General features: G+C 41.1%; 1 long non-coding RNA gene across 1 annotated transcript in view; it reads left to right on the top strand.

The window, feature by feature from the left end:
- The window catches only part of LOC131419122 (uncharacterized), a 69,150-nt gene extending 50,476 nt beyond the window's left edge, over positions 1–18,674 (top strand). The window contains exons 2-4 of the long non-coding RNA XR_009223146.1: positions 10,392–10,491; positions 11,495–11,580; positions 18,461–18,674. This is a non-coding gene — a long non-coding RNA (uncharacterized LOC131419122). The remainder of the gene's footprint in view (positions 1–10,391; positions 10,492–11,494; positions 11,581–18,460) is intronic.
- The last annotated feature ends 234 nt before the right edge of the window (positions 18,675–18,908 follow it).

The raw sequence follows: 18,908 nt of genomic DNA, 5'->3' as shown, positions 1-18,908 counted from the left end.
ATCCAGGCCTATTGAACCCCAATACTTCTGAAACCTTGGTCAGAATAAAGTGGAGGGCAGGAGAGATAATTGCTCTTCTAAGCTGTTAACAGATCCGTTTAGTTAGTGGTTTAAATAGAATACTCAAGTACATAAAATGGTTTCTGCAAGATAAAGCCCAAATCAGGTTCAAGACATTAAGGAGTCAAGAGGCTCTGCCTGATGATATGGAAGTCACCTTTCTTGAGTCAAAGTTGCATCTTTGAAGGATATTGACCAGAAGGGCCAACCAATGACCAAGGGCAAAAAGGAAGCTGTGTTCTAGTGGAGATGCTCAGGGGTCCTGGACTTCTTGAAGTCCAGTTAGAGTAAAGTAAGATCTCCTTCTCTTCTCTCACAACATTTTGGCAGGCGTGGGAAGGCTGAGATGAGAGCTGATCACACCATCTAAGGAGTGGCCTGGTCTGTGAATCCTTGGATGGACGATATTTGGCAGTCTGTTTAAGATTTGCTTTTTGCATTGTTATCCTCTATCCTGTCTATCGGTAGACATTATATTCACAGCCATACTTGAGGGTGTTAATGCTCAGAGAGAAGAAGTACAAGGAAAAATACAACAGCCCAGACAACTAGTTGTGAGCTGGCAAGTAATGACCCACAGAAGGGACAAGTTGCTGAGAACAAGATGGCTGATTGAAGGGCCAGGTAACAGCCAGGGCAGATTTGTGTGATGTGTAAGTTTCTCCAGAAAGATTCAGAAATGGTTGAGGGAGAAAAACTCCCCTAGGACTGGGCGTCTTGAAATTCTTCAGAGTAGGTTCTCAGTTGGGTGTTAAAGGCAAGAACAAATCATGACAACTAAGGAGATGGGAAACCTGGATTGGCATACTCTAATTTATGTTCTTCCAGAGTTGCTGGCTTTTAACTTTTGATATGTCCTGATCAAATTGTCTGCTGCTGTTGCATTTTTTCTTACTTATCGTTATTCACTGACCACAGCTAATCTGCTTCTCCAATTGATCTGCGTGTTGCTTATAAAGCGCCACATCAAGAACCACTGCACCAGCAAAGTGTGGTTGAGCTGCCGAGGTCTGCCTGCCAGCTTAAGCAACACTGTGTGTGGGACTCAGTGGGACTGGGGCTTTGCCAAGTCCTGAAAGTCAGTCAATGATGTTCACTCACAAAATTGCCTGCTGTGGTAAGGCATTGCATGGAAAAATGATTAGCATGTAATTTTTAAAGTGTTCCTTAATTCAGAGTAGCTGTATTTGTTTTTACATAAACAACTGACAATGTCCCGTTGAGTGGACTCTGGAAATGAACGTTTCAAAGCGTGTGTCCTCTTAGAAAATAATAAAATTTGCACACATTTGCATTATATGATTATCATACTTGTGAGTAAAGTGGAACCACGGTCAACTGTAGTGATGGACCTGTACCCTCCCCTTAATGTGAGGAGGTTTGCTCTATTCCAGGGTGAGGGTGGCCCAGGGTTGATTGAGGTCCTTGCATGTGCAAAGACCTCTGTGGACACCTAGTTAATCCCAGGAACCCCCTCTGCTTTGAAGGCAATGACATCTCCTGCTCCCTGCAGAAGGTTGAGTTTGAACTTTTTATGGGCTCTGGTAACAGCTGGGGATTCCTTTCCCCTTCTGTTTTCCTGCCACCCACAGCCTCCTAAGAGGCAGGATAAAAGAGAATGTCGTTGCTTTTCCTTTCTTCTCTGGCTTTGATTTCCTCCTCTTCCTTTGTGTTTCTGGAAACTTTAGACAAGCAAACAAATAAAATATAGCTCATCCCCTTGTGAGCCTCACTCTCCTTTCTGAGGTTTCCCCTGATTGTCCTACACCATTTGCTTGCTGACTTTCCACTGAGGCCCTCGTTCTCTTTTCTCTCTTTGTATTAGGATTTGGGTTTGGCTGCTTCAAAGTAGAAAAAATAACAGTGGCTCAAACTAGATAAAAGTTTACTTATCTCTCATATGACAATATGTGCTGGTGGGTGATCAGAGGGATGGACAAGTTGGCTCTGTCTGTGTGGGGCTCTTGGGAACCAGGCTTCTTCTAGCTTGTCCTGCCACCCCGTAGGGGCATTGCCCTCGCGTTCCTGGTCAGTGTCAACACTCTGTGACTCCCACTTCTGAATTCTCTCCCAAAGGCAGGGAGAAGGAAGATGTGCAGGTAAAGCACAAGCCGGCAGGTCCTGGAAATTGTCCTCAGCACTTTCACTCACATCCTTTCGGCCATATCTAACTGCAAGTCGGGTTGGGAGAAGAAGTCTCTAGCTGGCGGCTAAGTGTTCAGTTAAAACTAAGGGGCTCTTTTGTCCAAGGGAAGAAGTGGAGAGCGATGTGTGGGGACAAATATCTGTCTCTGCCATACCACTCATGATATTAAACTGTATATTGGAAATGGTTGAGGATCGAGGTAAAGCAGACCAGACTGCAAGTTGCTAATGCGAAAGAAAAAGGAAAGTGATCAACTATTTCAATAAGTCCAAATGTGCCACTTGCCCAACGCAAGCCCTATAAATATATGGACCCCATAACTGCCACTTAGCAGGACTTATGGAGAGCACATGGAATTGAACGTCATGGGCATTGATGCCAATGCGACATGGGTTCCAACCCCGCTCTCCCTCTCATTTGCTGTTAGACTTTGGTAAGTGACTTAACCTCCCTGTACTTGGACTTCCACATCTGTTAAGCGGGGATAACACTGATCCTTCTTTATTGTGAAGGTCAGAAGACAGTACACGAGAATTGACTCTTGTGATGCTTTGTGCTACGAGGTGAGCTCTCAAGAAATGTTGGCTGATGTCATTTCCCAGAGGGAGAAGTTGTTTTGGGAGCTCTATCCGATGTCTCTAAATTAGAAACCCACAAATGGAAATGGCAATTGCTATAATGCCCATGAGGGAATGGAGTGGGGTGGAAACTCCATGATGAGGAGCTGGGGGAGCTCCTTGTGGAGCCTGAAGGAGGGACCTTTTTTGCTTGTGTTCGGTTGGGTGTTTCCAGAAGGAGACCCTGAAGACAAGGATTTGGTCCCAGGAAACACCAGTAGGAAAGTGGGGAAGTGATAGAAGGAGGGGAAGGAAGCCAATGGGGGCATTATTGAGCAGGTTACTGCTGTGCGCAGCCAGGACTCAATCCTGCTGGGGAGTTCTGGGGGACAGTTATAAATGTCTCAGATTACCCCACCTGAGGAGCTAGTGATCCACCAGCTTCCATGAGTTATTGGTAGAGTTTGCACCAAGTTAATATTCCCTGGCACTTCTGCCTGCTCCACTTTCAGATGATTGTTTCTTTGCTCTTATGAGGCGATGAATGCTTATGCCATGGATATACTTGGGGGTCTAGGTGAGTTTGCATAATTTCGCCTTAAACTGCCCAGAAGAAAGATGTCACACACCCGCATCGAGACCTCCATCTTGTTCTGCTTACTCTTGAATTTTGTGTCATCCCCTCACTCTTTTCTTTCTCTCTTTTTCTTTTTTTATTTCTCAAATCTCTTAAACTTGGCAAAGGAAAGAAAACCGCTGGAGGTTAGCTTGTCAAAGTCCTAGCGTATGTGATGAGAAGGAGAGCAGAAAGAAACACAAAGTATTTCAGAAGGGATGCTACAATCAAACAGCGGTCATTGTACTGTGGCCATCGTAAGGCAATCCTATAATTTATATGGAGAGTGCTTGGCATAGAAGGCTAGCCTTTCAATGTACTTTTAAAAATAAATCTAGTGTTTCTGAGAGGTCTTCTTCCTATTGAGTAAAATCAGAGAGTGCAGATCAATAATGGCTTTCTGGTTAGTCTGCCTTAACCCTCCAGAGCTGGTCTGCCTGGGGATGTGGCTAAGTCGATGGGATGTGTTTTACATTCTTGGCCCTTTTTCTAGGCTGCCATTATGAGTGCCAGTGGGGAGAGCAAATCACGTTACGTGGACATATTTCCAATCTGCTAGCTTAACATTTAACTCTTTTATGCAGACTGGTAAATAGCCTTCAGATGGTAATGAATTGTAATTGTAGCCAAGTAAGAGAAAAAAATAATGGAGCCAGTTATTTAGATGTACAAAGCTCCACTTCCTGCAATCCCTTGGAGCAATCTGGTCCTTCAGAAGAGTCTGCTATTGGGATGCATAATTTCCAAATGAAAGCTCTGATTGAATTTGTGCTGTGCAGCTCTGGTGAGTGGATGTATTGGCAAAAGTCCTCGGATGTTCTGGAGGATGCTCATTAGCAACTGGTTGCTCCCTGTGGTTTCTCTCCTATAATCTCCACAGTAGGCTGGCATGAAGAGTGTAACCTTTTTTGAGGTGTGAAAATGCATTAACTTGTGCTATTGCTTTGAAGTCAAGACTAACGCTGGAGTGAGCAATATGGAATAAATACACACAGGCAAGTCTTCACTGTTAAGAGCTGTTGTAACGTCTTCTTACCTCCCTGTTCCTGAAAGCACCCTTGCCATTGCTTCATTTTAGGCTTTAAAGAATAAAATCTGTGCAGCAGTTTATATACATACATATATACATTTAAAAATTTGAGTGGTGATATAGGTCAGAATAAAGCACCAACTTGTTTTTCAGGATTACCTTCATTTCTTCACTAAACATTAATTGGGCAGTGACTCTGTGTTGGGCCATGTGCTGAGTTCAGTCCATAAAGACAAAGATATAAACCTTGTCCTCTAGAAACTCACAGCGTTACTCATTAAATAATGTTACCGTATTGCATGACTTCTTGGGTGTAAATAAGGAAGAGGTAATTTATAATTTATACAACTTATCCAGGCATAAATGATAACCCCTTCAAAAACACTAACTGTACATAAGATCTTTTACTATTACATGTGCTTGCTTTGCATGATACAGATATTAAAGAAAGAATACGTTTTTATCAGAGGCATCAATATTCAAACTCTAAATTACTCTGCTGCAGGCCTGCAGCATGGAATTTGATTATATTTTTATTGCATCGAGGGAAATTTCAAAAGCCAAAGATCCCGGTGGATATTACTGCTAGCAACCCTACAGATTTACCTGCATCGCCTTTACTCTTTCCTTTCCCCATTCTTTTGCAGTGAGAGAGGTATCTCTCCTCCTCCAAGGTTAATTCCTGTACCTTTTCCCCGAGTCCCATCTCTTCCAGTCTCTCTGAGATGTCTCTTAAATCCCTGTCCTCCTTCCTGCTTTTACAGAAGCTCCCTTCCTAATGAAGTGATTTCCAAAATGTCAATGTGCTCTAAACTCTCCATATAAAAAAAAAATCCCTTTCCTGAATGCCATGCTCCTCCAGTAACTACCTTATCTCTTCCCTTCTCTTTATAACCCATCTTCTAGAATGAGTTATTTACACAGATTTTCTCCTATTCTTCTCCCATTTCATTGCAGCCATCTACAAATGCAACCCCATCACTCCACTGAAAAGACTTCCACCAACTTGCTAATGACCTCCTTGTTGCAAAGCTAATAAATATTTTTCATTTTTATTTTACTTTATTTCTCTGCACCATTGATACTGTTGATCTCTCCCACCCTTTTAAATTAACTTAAAAAATATACAAATGTAATACACATTCAAGGTAAAATATTCTATCAATACTGGAGGTACATTAAATGTTAATTTACAGTCCCTTTCTCTCTGTGACTCTCCAGTCTCACTTTCTTACCTCTTTTTGACAATTTTTTTGAGTCCTTCTACGAATATTCAATTCAGATTCAATATGAAAAAAATACACTGAGATCATACCACACATATTGTTCTTTGACCTGCTCTTTTCACGCAATGTATTTTGAACATCTTCACATACCAACACATATAGATTCCATTTTTGATAACTGCAGTGTATTACTGGCAACTCCCTCCTTCTGAAAAGATCCTGCTCTCCAGACCACAGCAGTGCTCCTCCTTCCTCTGTAGGCATCTTCTCCATCTCTGCAAGGACCAATTCCTGGGCCCTGTTCTAGAGTCTGTCTCAGTTCTCAACTTCTCCACAGTAGATGTCATCTGCTATCATTCACTGTTACATACTGTTGACTCCTTAATCCTTATCTCTTCTCTAGATCTCATTTCTAACTTTCATACTTAATTGCCTTATTAATAAATTACTTAACTGCATCCTTCCACTTGAATACACTGTAAAAATGTAGAATTTAACACATCAGGAACTCAGCTTATTACGCCTCTCTGTTATCATTCCTTAAACCTGCTTCTTCCCTCTAGTTTCCTACCATAGCGAACGCTATTCCCACCCAACCATGATGTCAGACACTTGAATTCGTCCTTCGTTTCTCTGTATCCTCAACTCTCACATGTTATCATCAATTCTTATGGACTCTAACTCCTGAATATTTTTTGAACACAACCGCTTATTTACATCCCCATCGTTATTCCCCTAATAAAAGCCACCAGAATTTCTCATCTAAATTATTGCAATAAGCCTCCTAATAAATAACCCTTCCTTCAGTCTTCTCTCACTGTAATCCATTTTCCCCACTGAAGGTGATATTTCTAAGACACAAAACATAACAACGTCTAAATTTCTTCATATGACTAATAAGAGGCTTCAAAGCCCAAACCTTGTTTGCCTTTCTGGTTTTCTATCTCACTACTTTGTGTCTGAATTCTACACAAGCCAGACTGAACTTCTCATCTCTGCCTTTCTTCACACTGTTTCCTTCTCCCGGAACACTTTTCCCCCAACTACGTTCCCCTTGCTGCAGCCTGACTGACTCTTATTCGCCTTCTGGTCTCAACTTGGATTCATTTCCTCCAGCAAGATTTTCTTCACTCTCCCCTAAATCTGATTCTCTACGCATTTCACATGGCCACATACAGCCCCTCCCCACTCTCCCCCATACACTAGTGTCATTTCTAATGACATTGCTTTGTAAGTGCTAGTTTCTCCCTCTGTACTGTAAGCTTGTTGAAGACAATAATCTTGGTTATCGTATTTGCAGCTCTCTCTGTCTGTCCCTACCGCCTAGCTGGAGTAGATTCTCATTAAATATCTCTGGAGTAATACAATACTATGAAATGATGTCTTAACTTCATGAGAATTGACAATCCTTTCTGATTTTCTTTCTGTTGATTGGGATGGAGATGTAACTATGCAGTGTCCTCCCTTTCTCCCAATGCCTGCTTATACCCAAATTCTACATCTTTTAATTTCTTCAGGGTACTCAAACAGGAACTGGACTCCTAGGTTCATAACAAAGACAGGAAATGCCTAATAACCTTCTCCAGCATTTTCCCTAGTTTATATTCACATCTCTTCTTTGATGGTGTTCTCCCAGGACACAGAGGACCCAAGGCCATGTCTGCTTTTCTTGGTGTTGGAAACCTCTGCATGTGCAGCTTGTCATGGTCATGAGCCTACAGCATCATTCTGACTCGCAGTGGACCCCTTCACCATTGCTAACAGATGATGAAGGCATTGGCTGAGCAAAGACCTGAATCCCAGAATTCTCAAGAATTGATTATATGCCAAAAGAGAAACTGGGAGGGCAAGAAGTATGTAAAATGTCAAAGAAAATTAAAAATCCCCAGCACTTTACTACAGGGGTAAAAACTAATTACTGACAGGAGAAAATCTGTGTGGCCAGAAGGGTGATGTGTCTCTTGAGCTCTCCTTGCAAGACACCACCAGCAGGTCTGATGTCTCCTGGATTTAATCACTAGGGCTAGCCTGGAGCCAGATCAGGGCAGCTTATAGAACTGCTTGATGCTTTGACTTAGACATGGAGAGGTATAATGGATCCACAAAATATTTGGCATGTGGTATTTATAAGATTTCTGATGGGTTTGGAGAGTGAGAGTGGAAGAAATTGGGCATAGATTTCTAGCTTGGATAACTAGATAGACGGTGGTCCCACAAAAAGTGTTGAAAACAGAATGAGAAGTAGATTTGAAGGTAGAAGATGAATAACATGACTTTAGACATTTTAGTTTAGTTCCCTGTGGGATATTCAGGGGAAGATATAAGCTTGTGAAGCCCATGAGAAATATTGTGCTAGAAATATAGTTTTGGGGATTCCTCAGCATATAAATAGTAACTGAAATCAGAGCAACAGAAAGACTTAGCTCTTGATTTTCTCCACACTGGCAGTTCAGGCAATGCTTCCCCATTCAACTCTGCTACCCCATTTGCTCCAAATTTCCAAACTAGGTCTTCTCCTTTCCTGGGTCTAACACCATCTCTTGAAACCCCAGCCAGATGACAAATCCAGGAGCTTCTTTGTGTCTGGGAGGGGGAATCTGAGTGTGAGCATGTGAAGCATGAGGAAAGTGAAGGAGCCCTCACATTTCAGAAGTAGGTGAAGGCAGAGGAACTCACTGGGGAAACAGAGAAGGACCTGTCAGAAAAGCAGGAGGGACTTCAAGAGAACCTATGTCACAGAGGCTAAGGCAGGAGAGCTTTAAGAAAGAGGGAGTGGTCAAGAAACAACTCCTCTGGATTTCCTTTACAGCGGTAAAATCTGGGTTGCCTTGGATGCATTCTCCCAGAAGACAGTGACAATAATTGCCCTATTGCTTGTTGTTTGCTATGATCTTTTTTCATTTTTAATGAAGTTTCTAAAGGAGCCAGAGTGAAGTAAAATGAAAAATTTCCCTTGGGGAAGTCTAACTTATGAGAGAACCAGTTACTTGGGGAAAGTGCATTTGAAGGGATTCACATACCAAGTCCCATCTGTGGATGGAGGCTCAGCCAGCCCTGACTCAGACCCTCATCCCTGAGGAGGCCATTCTGTTGGCTTTCTGCCTTGAGCAAGACTGCTGCCTTAAGCTTTGATCTGTATTTGAGAACTATTTCCTTGGTTATCACTGAGCCTTCCTATTGACCACAAAGATGGGTACATGCTAATTCAAGATGACTTTTTTAAAAAAAATTATTTTTTAAATATAATTTAGTTTTGCTTTTAAACTTTTAAAACAGATTTTATTTTATAGAGCATTTTTAGGGTCACAGCAAAATTAAGAGACAGGTATAGAGGTTTCCCATATGCCCCCCACCCCTCCACATACATAGTCTCCTGAATTATTAACATCCCCCACCAGAGTGGTACATGTTTTACAACTGATGAACCTGCATTGACATATCATTATCAGCCAAAGTCCACAATTTACATTAGGGTTCACTCTTGGCATTGTCCACTCTATGAGTTGGAATAAATGTATAATGTTAAAATGACATGTGTCCACCACAAGATGCCTTTTGACTCGTATGCTTTGACTAGGTTAAAAAATAAGCACTAAATATTCAGTTTAGAAAAACTCAAATAGGGGCTGGCCCAGCGGCATAGTGGTTAAGTTCAGCGTGCTCTGCTTCAGCGGCCTGGGTTCAGTTCCCAGTACGGACCTATACCACTGGTCGGTGGCCATGCTGTGGCGGTGACCCACATACAAAATAGAGGAAGATTGAGCTAACAGATGTTAGCTCAGAGCGAATCTTCCTCAGCAAATAAATAAATAAATAAATAAATAAATAAATAAATAAATAAATAAATAAAAAAAACTTAAGTGATGTGGGAAATAGACTACATCTCTCTAATCCATCTCTTGAGGAAGGGCTTCAGGGTCGAGGTGAAGGTCATGGATGGAGTAAAAGGTCAGTGATACCTGCTTTGCACTTTGTAAGTTTTTAAAAAGTTATTTTATGCTTTGTTCACAGCTGTTTTGATGAGGCTATGTCCTAATATTGTCTACAAATAAACAACCAATTCAAAATGTTCTGCTTTGGCAAAAACGATCCCCAGAACACGTTGTCTTGCCTTACAGATTGGAGAGGGACTGCGAGGTAGGGATGGGGTAGGACAGAGAGCAGCAGCAGTTCTTTCAAGTGTGGGAGGGAGTTATTGAGTGTTAGGTGTTGTGTTGGGTGCTTCCCACGCACATATTATTGTGTAGGTATTACTATCCTCATTTTACCCAGGAGGGAACTAACGATCAGAGAGATGAACTTGTCCAAGGCCACATCGTGTAGGTTGTAAACATTCACAATTCATAAAGTCCCCAATGCGGGAAGATTTCTTAAGAAAAAATGAGGCATTCACTTGATTTGGGGAACACAACGCCTTTATCATAGTGTTATTTTTGTTTCAGTGCCAATAACCACAATATTCTTCCAGCGAGATACTGATGTTTTGTCTTGCTTCCTCACTTGCCCGAATGAGTCAGGGACTTTTAAAAGCTTAAACAGGTAATTGTATAAACTGTCCTTGTAAAAGCACTCTGAGCTCAAGGAGGTTTGACTGTTCCAGCTTATGTTAAAGATGGAAAATTATATTTTTAAGGTAATTACATGTTCCTCTTGATAAAGCACAAACATTCACAAACACAGATGTACTTTCAGACTGGTCTGCTGAACTGGCTGCCGGCTGTGATTAGCCTGTGGTAACGACGCTTCTACTCCCTAGGGAGAAGCGAGACCTGCAGGATCTTGGTGGGTGAAGGAAGAGCAGACTGGCTCAGTGGATCACCCTTCACATGTAACTCGACTCTGCCTTAACGTAGAGGGTGAGCGAAGACTATATTCTTCATTGATGGTTAAGAAATGACATGTAGCAGGCCCTGGGAAACGTCAACTGAAGTTGTATAGCTATTGGCAATGTATTATTTCAACTCTTTGAGTGTTTCCATAATTTGTGTTGAAATAATATTCACTGATTTCTCCTTCTCTGTGCCCTTTGCTGGTTCTTTCGCATCTTCCAGACCTTCATGCTTTCCAGGGCCAGGACCCACTTCTCTCCATCTGCATTCACTCTCTTATACTGACTCATCAAGTACCATCTGGAAGTCGATTACTTCCAAAGCTAAGTTTTCAGCCCAGCCTCTCCCCCAAACTCATTTCTAATGGCCTCCTTGACATTTACTCTTGCCATCTAATAGACTACCAAACTTATCATGTCCAAAATGATCTCCTAATCACCAACCTGCCACCTTCTATCAGCCCATTCTCTCTGTATCTTAGTAAAAATATGTCTTCCCTGTTGCTCAGGCTTAAGAACTTTTGAGTCATCCTTGGTTTCTCTCTTTCTCTCACTCTCTACATCTAAACCATCAACAACATCCTATTGGCTCTATCTCCAAAATATATCTGGAAGCCAACCACTGCTTACCACGTATAGCTCTATCATCTTGGTCCAACCTGCTGTCTTCTCTTAGCAACCTCGTCCCTCCTGTCTATTCTCAGCCATCAGAACGATCCTTCTAAATGAGATTTAACAAGACATTATGTTCTAGTGCTCAAAACTCTCCAATGGTTCCCTTATCACTTGGGACACAAATCAAAATCCTTATAGTGGTCTGCTACACTCACCACCACCACCGCCTCTCCTCTTACCACTCTCCCTCTGACTTGCTTCACTCCAGCCTCATTGATCTCCCTGCTAGTCACTGAACATGCTGGGCAGAACTCTCACTAAGAGGGTTTGTTAAAACACCGATTTCTGGGTCCCACTCCCAGAGTTTGTGGTTTATCAGGGCTGGGGTGTGACTGATTAGTTTGCATTTCTAAAAGTTTCCAGGTGACTGTGTTGCTGCTATTGCAGGGATCACACCTTCAGGACAACTGGTGGTATATTGATAAACCAGACCTCTGGGCAGGTGGGTGGAAGGCCCTTTACAATGTCTGCTCATTTCTGTGATGTGAATACTCCCATCATGGCCAGTTTCAAGCTCCCAACATGTCATTAACTGGCTCACAAAATTCCTGAAAATTTAACAATCGGCTCTCATGAGCACACCACCAGAACAGAACCGCTGGTTTTGAACAGCGCTGCAGGTCCTGCCTGGGAGAAAGGGTTGAGGAAGGGAGTGATCACTTATTCTACTTATTCTACACTTACTGTACACTAGTCACTGTTTTGTCCTTGGCATAAAATGTTTCATTTGGTCTTTAAAACAAATATACAAAATTATGTCTTGCTATTTCCATTTTTTAGATGAAGAAATTGAGAAGCGAAATTACTTCTCTGAGTCACACACCTGAGATTTGAATCCAGGACTGCCTGAACCCAAAGTCCCTTCTCCTCCAAAAAACAAAAAAAATAGTACCTTGAGTCTCTTTGGGCGGCACCACGTCATTGGGGCTTGGAGATGAAAGATGTGTGAAGCTAAAAGTAACCCGTGGCATAGATATAGATGTAGTCTGACCTTAGAAGTGACTAAATTCTGTTGAGTTGAGTTATTGGAAGGGAGCCCTGATGAGTAAACCTATATGTGAAGTAGGCTAACTGCATGGGGCTGCAGCCCTTAGAGCTGATCACAGCTCATAGGCCAAGTGCAGCTAGAGAACATGTTCCTTCCCTTAGTTACTGCCTGATAATCTGGGAACCAGTAAGTGCAGATCAAAGGAACTGCAAAGCTCATATATTGAGAATTCTGGTGCCAGGTGCTGGAATAACTTTCCTTTGAGGGTAAGTAAATTCTTTCAATTGATGGAACAGAAGTTGCTCCAGGCAAAGGCCCCACTTGTTCCCCTGCCTAATTGCCTGACTACCCTAATTCTGGATTGAGCTTCAATCACTTTACTTTCTAAGCTTGGAACCCCTGGGACAGGTTTCCACTGGCATACTTTGCAAGCACCGGGGGCGATTATCCAGGCATCAGAATTGCTTTTCTCAGCTCTTTTCTAGCCAAGCTCAGTCTCTGTTCGTCCAAATTGCCTGGAACACTGCCCTCTGCCTCACCATCCTGTGCCGGTGGAGACCTGGTCTCAGGCTGGGCGGTCTGGCTATCTGGCCCGAAATGAAAAGACTCCAAGCCTTAAATGTTACAGACCTTATGATGACCACAAAGTCCAACGCAATGCAAAACAAAGTCCAGTGTGATGAAAATCAAGTTACATATTCCGAGCTGCTTTGTTCTTCACACTTTTTATTAGGCTATTGGGTGAAGAGCTTCTGGGCTTCTGCTGTCCTTGAGGCATTTCAATGGGGCAGAAAAGTAAAAGATCAGGGAAGGCTCCATCTCTCTTCTACAGATGAGCAAGCAAGGGATATTCCATTTCTTTTATCATTATTCATTCACTCATTCATTCAAATGCCCTTAGAGCAGCTACAGTGGAAAACTAGAGGAGGGAGATAGTACTCTGGCTGTCAGAGACCACGGAACACTTCTTGGAAAGCTTTAGCAAAGATTTTTGGAGATGTAGTTATGAGGACACAGTAGGTGGAAGGAAGGGGGAGACTCAGGACAATTATGTAAACAGAACATCTGAATGTCAGAATGTTTTTTTTACCTACTCTAAAGGACAAGAATCAAGTTAAAGCCACCACAAAGTGAAATCTTCCTAACTTGTTCTGCCCCATCTCGGCTTTCTTGTAGCCTCAAGATGGATTGAGAGATGTACTGCCATTTCCCTTTCTCCTAGTGAGGCCTCCTGTATCTCAAGGCCAAAGAACAGAAAGTGACATAGTGCTTTCTATCCAATAAGAAGCTACTCAGATGGTGAAGGCTACTTTTTTGGAGTTCATATCACTGCCTCTCACCTGCAGGAGGTATTTGAGAGGACCTCATAACAGATAGAAAACCAAAATGTCACCTTTACTGTGCTAAAACTCAGTTTGGACAGTGGTTGTATGACTCTAGGCAAGATGGCCTACTGATACTGAACCCAGACTAAGAACCCACAGAACCCACACCTGGCCCTAGTGTGAAAGAAGCAAGATGCTGGGAGAAGCAGGCTCAGTTTACTTTTCCCATTGCCACTTTACTTCCCTGGAGTAGAGTGAGAAGAGGGGTCAGGAGAGATAGACCAGGATTGTTACCCCAGTGGAGCTGCCTCCACCTGGGACATTAGGAGTGAGGAAGAAACAATTACCCCTAATACTTTGTACTAGTCAAAGAAAGAAAAGGTGTCTAGGGGTTGTGGTTGTGGGAAATGTCCTCAAAAGAGTCAAGGTGAACTTCTTCCACAAAACAGAACCATTAAAACATTTCCAGAGGGGCATTTCTTTTTTCCCCTTCCGTGAGGTGTTGAGATGGGAAAAACTTACCTCACAGAAACTTTAGTACCTGGCAGGCCGACCCTGAGTGAGTTCCATTGACAGTAGTTTCTGGCAGTCATGAATAAGAGGTAAAAGAGAAAGGGCCTGGCTCAGAGATAGGCAGAACTGGGGCTCTGAGGGTTGGGAATAAAGTAGATTTAACTTGACTCCATCACTCCAGGACCTGTTAAAAGAAGAAAGCATAACAGGGATTTTGTGTGGCAAGAGTGGAATAAGGCTAGGTTTGTGCTCTCTTATGCATTCAGAAGAGAAAGAAGGAAAGAAGGACCAAATATGGAATTGGACTTCATTTCCAAGCATGAACTTTCATCACTTTCATCAGTAGCCATCTGGCATGCAGTGTTCTGTGGCGTTTCTCTAAAATGACTGGCAACCTCCAACAGTTTCCTTGGCACCACCACTGAGAAGCCTCCATTTGTAGCAACGTGCTAGAAATAGTCAAAGCTCAACACAGGCAGGTAATGATACTTACATAATCAGCACCTTAGTCAATCCCAATACAATGAAGCCCTCGTCCCTGTGGGATACTTCCAGATGCATATTCAAAACTTCTTTGTTTTGCCTCCATCTCGTGAGGCTTCTTTAAAAAGATACCAGTAATGGGGAAAAATAACAACACACACATGTACACACAAAAACCCTCCCCTCCTTTGGGTTCTATATTACTTAATTCACATATCCTTATTGCACTTATTATATGGTACAATAATTATTTGTTTATACGTGTGTCTCTTTCAGTAGATTTTAGCGCTTAGAGGAGAGAAAATACATCCATTTCAGCTGTTTATCCTCATCACTGAGCACAGATGCTCAAGGAAGATTTAGATGGACAAATGTTTCAGTTTTATGCTTTGTACCCTTAGTACAATTGGTTCACAACAGGTACACCAATCACTCGTTTTCAGAATATAAATGAAACGCTTAACTTTTTCAAGAATACAGTAGATGGTTCTGAGGAGGACTTTTTTTTTTTTTTTTTCCTAAGAAGTATGGACCTTTCTCCAGGTGCTATGTGAGGAACCAATCCAACACCCAAAGTGGGTCTGACCAATGACCCCAGGACACTTTCCACAAGCACAAATGTGTTTGTTCTGGTGCTTTAGCCAACATTTGATTTGACTGATTTAATCCAAGAATTTATTCAGGTTTTCAAGAGACCAAACTGAATCTCTTGGCGTTTTGGAAGAGAAAAAAGTGTACACATGAGCAAAATCACACACACATGAGTATGAGAGGCCCATAAAAGTTTATGATGATCATGTAATAAGAAGTTTTCTTGATGTTAGAGAGAAGAGGAAACACACAGAACCAAGATTTGGACAGAACTAAGTTCTTTGAGGAAAGGAGTCCGTGGAGTGGCAAGCCTCTGTGACAGTCTATGAAAAAAAATTCTGATTGAGCAAATAGCTTCTGTTGATTCAATTTGCATGTACAAATATGTACTTGTTATGTGTTACACCTGGTTTCTAAACCTGCTCCGTGTATATATCTGGGTGCACATGCATACCATCTACTCACTAATACCCAATGCTGTCAAATGCCATGCTAAAGGAAACAAATGGGTCTCTAGACCCCAGTAATGGCTAAATTATGTGTAACGTTGTTGATACAGCAAAATTCCTGGACAAGTGAAGAACTTGGACTATATCTTGGAGATTGTTGTCATGGTTTTTGACTTGTAATAGAATTTTCTTATAAAATATTTCAAAATATTAATGTTCTGATGTGGAGTAGCTTCTCTAGTAGGCACTGCTTCCTGAAACGATGTCAGCTTTGATAATATTTGTTTGTGTTGGCATTTGGATACCCTCCTCCAGGCTCTACCTTGCAGAAATTTCACTATGAAAATGAACATGTAAGTACCAAGAAAATTTGGAATGTCTGTACAGAGCATGCATTTTCTACTTTATTGCCCCCAAAACAACAAGGATGTTTGCTGTGTTAAACTAGCTAGATATCGCCTTTGGAAAACAGTGTTTCTCAAGCTTGGAAATCATATAGGCTCCTTTTAAAAGCAAAAGAAAATTCTTCCAGATTCCCTTGGAGTTCCTTGGAACCCGGTTTGATTGACATTGACTTAAGAAATTAGAATTTTAACTTATGAAAATATTTTTTAAAAGGGAGTGTCAAAGACCCATGCTGCCTCTGATAGCCCAATAAGGAAACATACAGCAATCATTTGGTGGATTTTTACAATCACAGTTATGAAGGAAGTTGGGAACAAAAGGTGTGCCTAGAAATGAGTTCTGTAGAACTCTACCCTTCAAAAGTCTGGATATTTTGAATCACATTAAGTAAGCGATGGAAAAGAACTAATGGTTTCTCACCTGAAAGACCTAAAGATTAAAGAGAATTTAAGTAGGCTTTTGAATTGTATACAGATATTTTAAACCTCATTTTAGAAATATTTTCCAATGTGTTGTACCAGCATTTGTCTTAAAGCTTGAGTTTCCATAATACAAGTTATTCAACTGCAAATCAAATGTAATGTCAGTTAATTCAAGGACACCAATTGAACGGTGTGGACCCATTGTCTAGGATATGGTTGGAATTTGTAACTAGCACCCCAAAAGTAAATCAAAGCTCTGCAGACAAAGTTGAAGTGCTTTGTTGAGTAGCTGGCCTTTGGTTTTCTCCTTCCTGTTGGTGGCTGGTGACGGAATTGCCAGCAGCACTACTAAGGGCAATGATGACAGAGGAGATGAGGGCTCCCCTGAGTGTGAGGACTGAAGGGCTGACAAAAAAAGCATTTACCTCATTCAACCGACTTATTTTTAGCTTACAATAACAAAATATACAATAAAAATACTTTGATTATTAGAACTCTAAAGGAAAAACCATTTTATTATATAAATATGAATTTCTCTTGCTTTTAACAGATTTTCCTCCATTGAAACAAGCACTATTTTTAACATTTTATGATAAGCTGATGTTTTTAAAGTTGGAACCATCATGTTACTAACAAATAGGTTAAGTTTAATGTTGTTATATTTTTAAAATTAAGAGATTTCTATTCCCTTGTAAATGCTGATTGAATGGAAAAAAGTTAATAACTCAGTTGAATAATAACTACAGTTTAATACTGGCTGTTTAGACTATGATATCATCATGACAGAATGGCTATTAAACTCTTAATTTAAAACACTCCATACCTGTGGGGAAAAGTCAATGTTTAAGACTCTATATATCCTGTGCATCATCTCTGAATTTTTCTTCTTTACATCCCTACATTCTCCTGTAACAGTCTACCCCTAGATACCTAAAAATAGGCACTTTCATTTTACCGTACCATTTTTTTATGCTGTTGCATCTACTTAGAATATCCTTTCTTATCATTTTAGTGTGGGAAAATTTTGCCCATTTGGTCCAGTTTAAATTTCATATTTTCCAAACCAATCATCCTTATGTTTCTTTCTTCACGCCATGTTGACTATGGACAATTACTGGGCTTCTGTTGTTTGATAGTTGTATAGTAGAATGAGAGTGTGGAGTTCAGAGTCAGAAATATGCACTAATAGATTTATAGGTCAGTCTCTTAGAAACCAGCCATGAGATCTTAGGCAAGTTATTTAACCATTCTTAGCCTCAGTTTTTCCAGAGTAAAATGGGATTAACTACCCTTCAGGAAGTTTGTGAGGCCTAGAAAAAAATAATATACAGCACAGTTCCTATCATATAATAGACACTGGTTATGATGATTTTTGCTGTACGTATGTTTCTCATTATATTTTGACCTACTTGAGGTCAGAGACTATCTTACCTATGTTAATATGCCCAGCATCTTGAAACCTAGAGCAGGGTAGTAGCTTAACAAAGGTTAAGTGATTGAATGAATGAATGGCAAAATATCAGAAAGAAAGTAAAACGGCATCCTGAATCTTCAGCTTACAACCTACACATTAAAGTAATGGGAAAACCTCAGCCTATTTCAAAGCCTGTTATAGTCTTTTTCTTTATAATCAGGTTATTCAATTAGTTAGAGCCTGATACTAAAGAAGTTGAGGACTTTGATTCCTAAATGTATAAGTTAAGTGTATCCCAAAGTCACTGAGCATATCCTTAACCACAAGGAATTATTTAGAAATGTTTGCCATCACTCTCCTGGCAATTTGGGTGAGAGAGAGAGTAGGGTATCGTCAGCTCAACAACACTTCAAAACAGTCAATAGGTGTGTTTGCCTATTAAAGGTGGGAATTTTACTTTAGAAATTATATCCCAGAGGTGGTACTAAAGCTGGAAAACTGATGAATTAGACGATCAGAGGGTTATAGGATTACAACCCATGACTCCTGGATCTCAACCCCTTGTACTGGGTACCCTGTGATGGTTAATTTTATGTATCTACTTGGCTGGACCTTGGTGCCCAGATATTTGGTCAAACTTCATTCTGGATATTTCTATGAGGATGTTTTTAGGTAAGATTTACATTTAAATTGGTGGACTTTGAGTAACACAGACTGCCCTCCCTAATGCAGGTGGACCTCATCCAATCAGTCCGAAGGCTTGAAAAGAATAAAAGGATGACCTTTCCTGAGCAAGAGAGAATTCTCCAGCAGGCTGCCTTCAGACTTCATCTGCAACCTCAGCTCTTCCTGGTTCTACAGCAGACTGCCTTTGAATTCAAACTGCAACTCTTCCTTGAGTCTGCAGCCTGCCAGACTCCCCCATCAGATTTTGGACTGGCCAAGCCTCCTCAATCACATGAGCCAATTCCTTAAAACAAAATAAAATACATACATACATACATACATACACATACACACACACACACACACACACACACATCCTATTGGTTCTGTTTCTCTAGAGAACCCTGATTAATACACTGTCCTGTAATTTTACACATTGATGATTATTATATTACTCTTCTCTTGTGACATCATTAAGAAAATTCAGCCCAACTTTTACCCAATGATTTTCAGA

This window comes from Diceros bicornis, chromosome 20, assembly GCF_020826845.1.
Source record: "Diceros bicornis minor isolate mBicDic1 chromosome 20, mDicBic1.mat.cur, whole genome shotgun sequence".
Classification (NCBI taxonomy): domain Eukaryota; kingdom Metazoa; phylum Chordata; class Mammalia; order Perissodactyla; family Rhinocerotidae; genus Diceros; species Diceros bicornis.
Note: the sequence above shows the minus strand (reverse complement) of the source record. Positions and strands in the feature narration are given on the sequence as shown.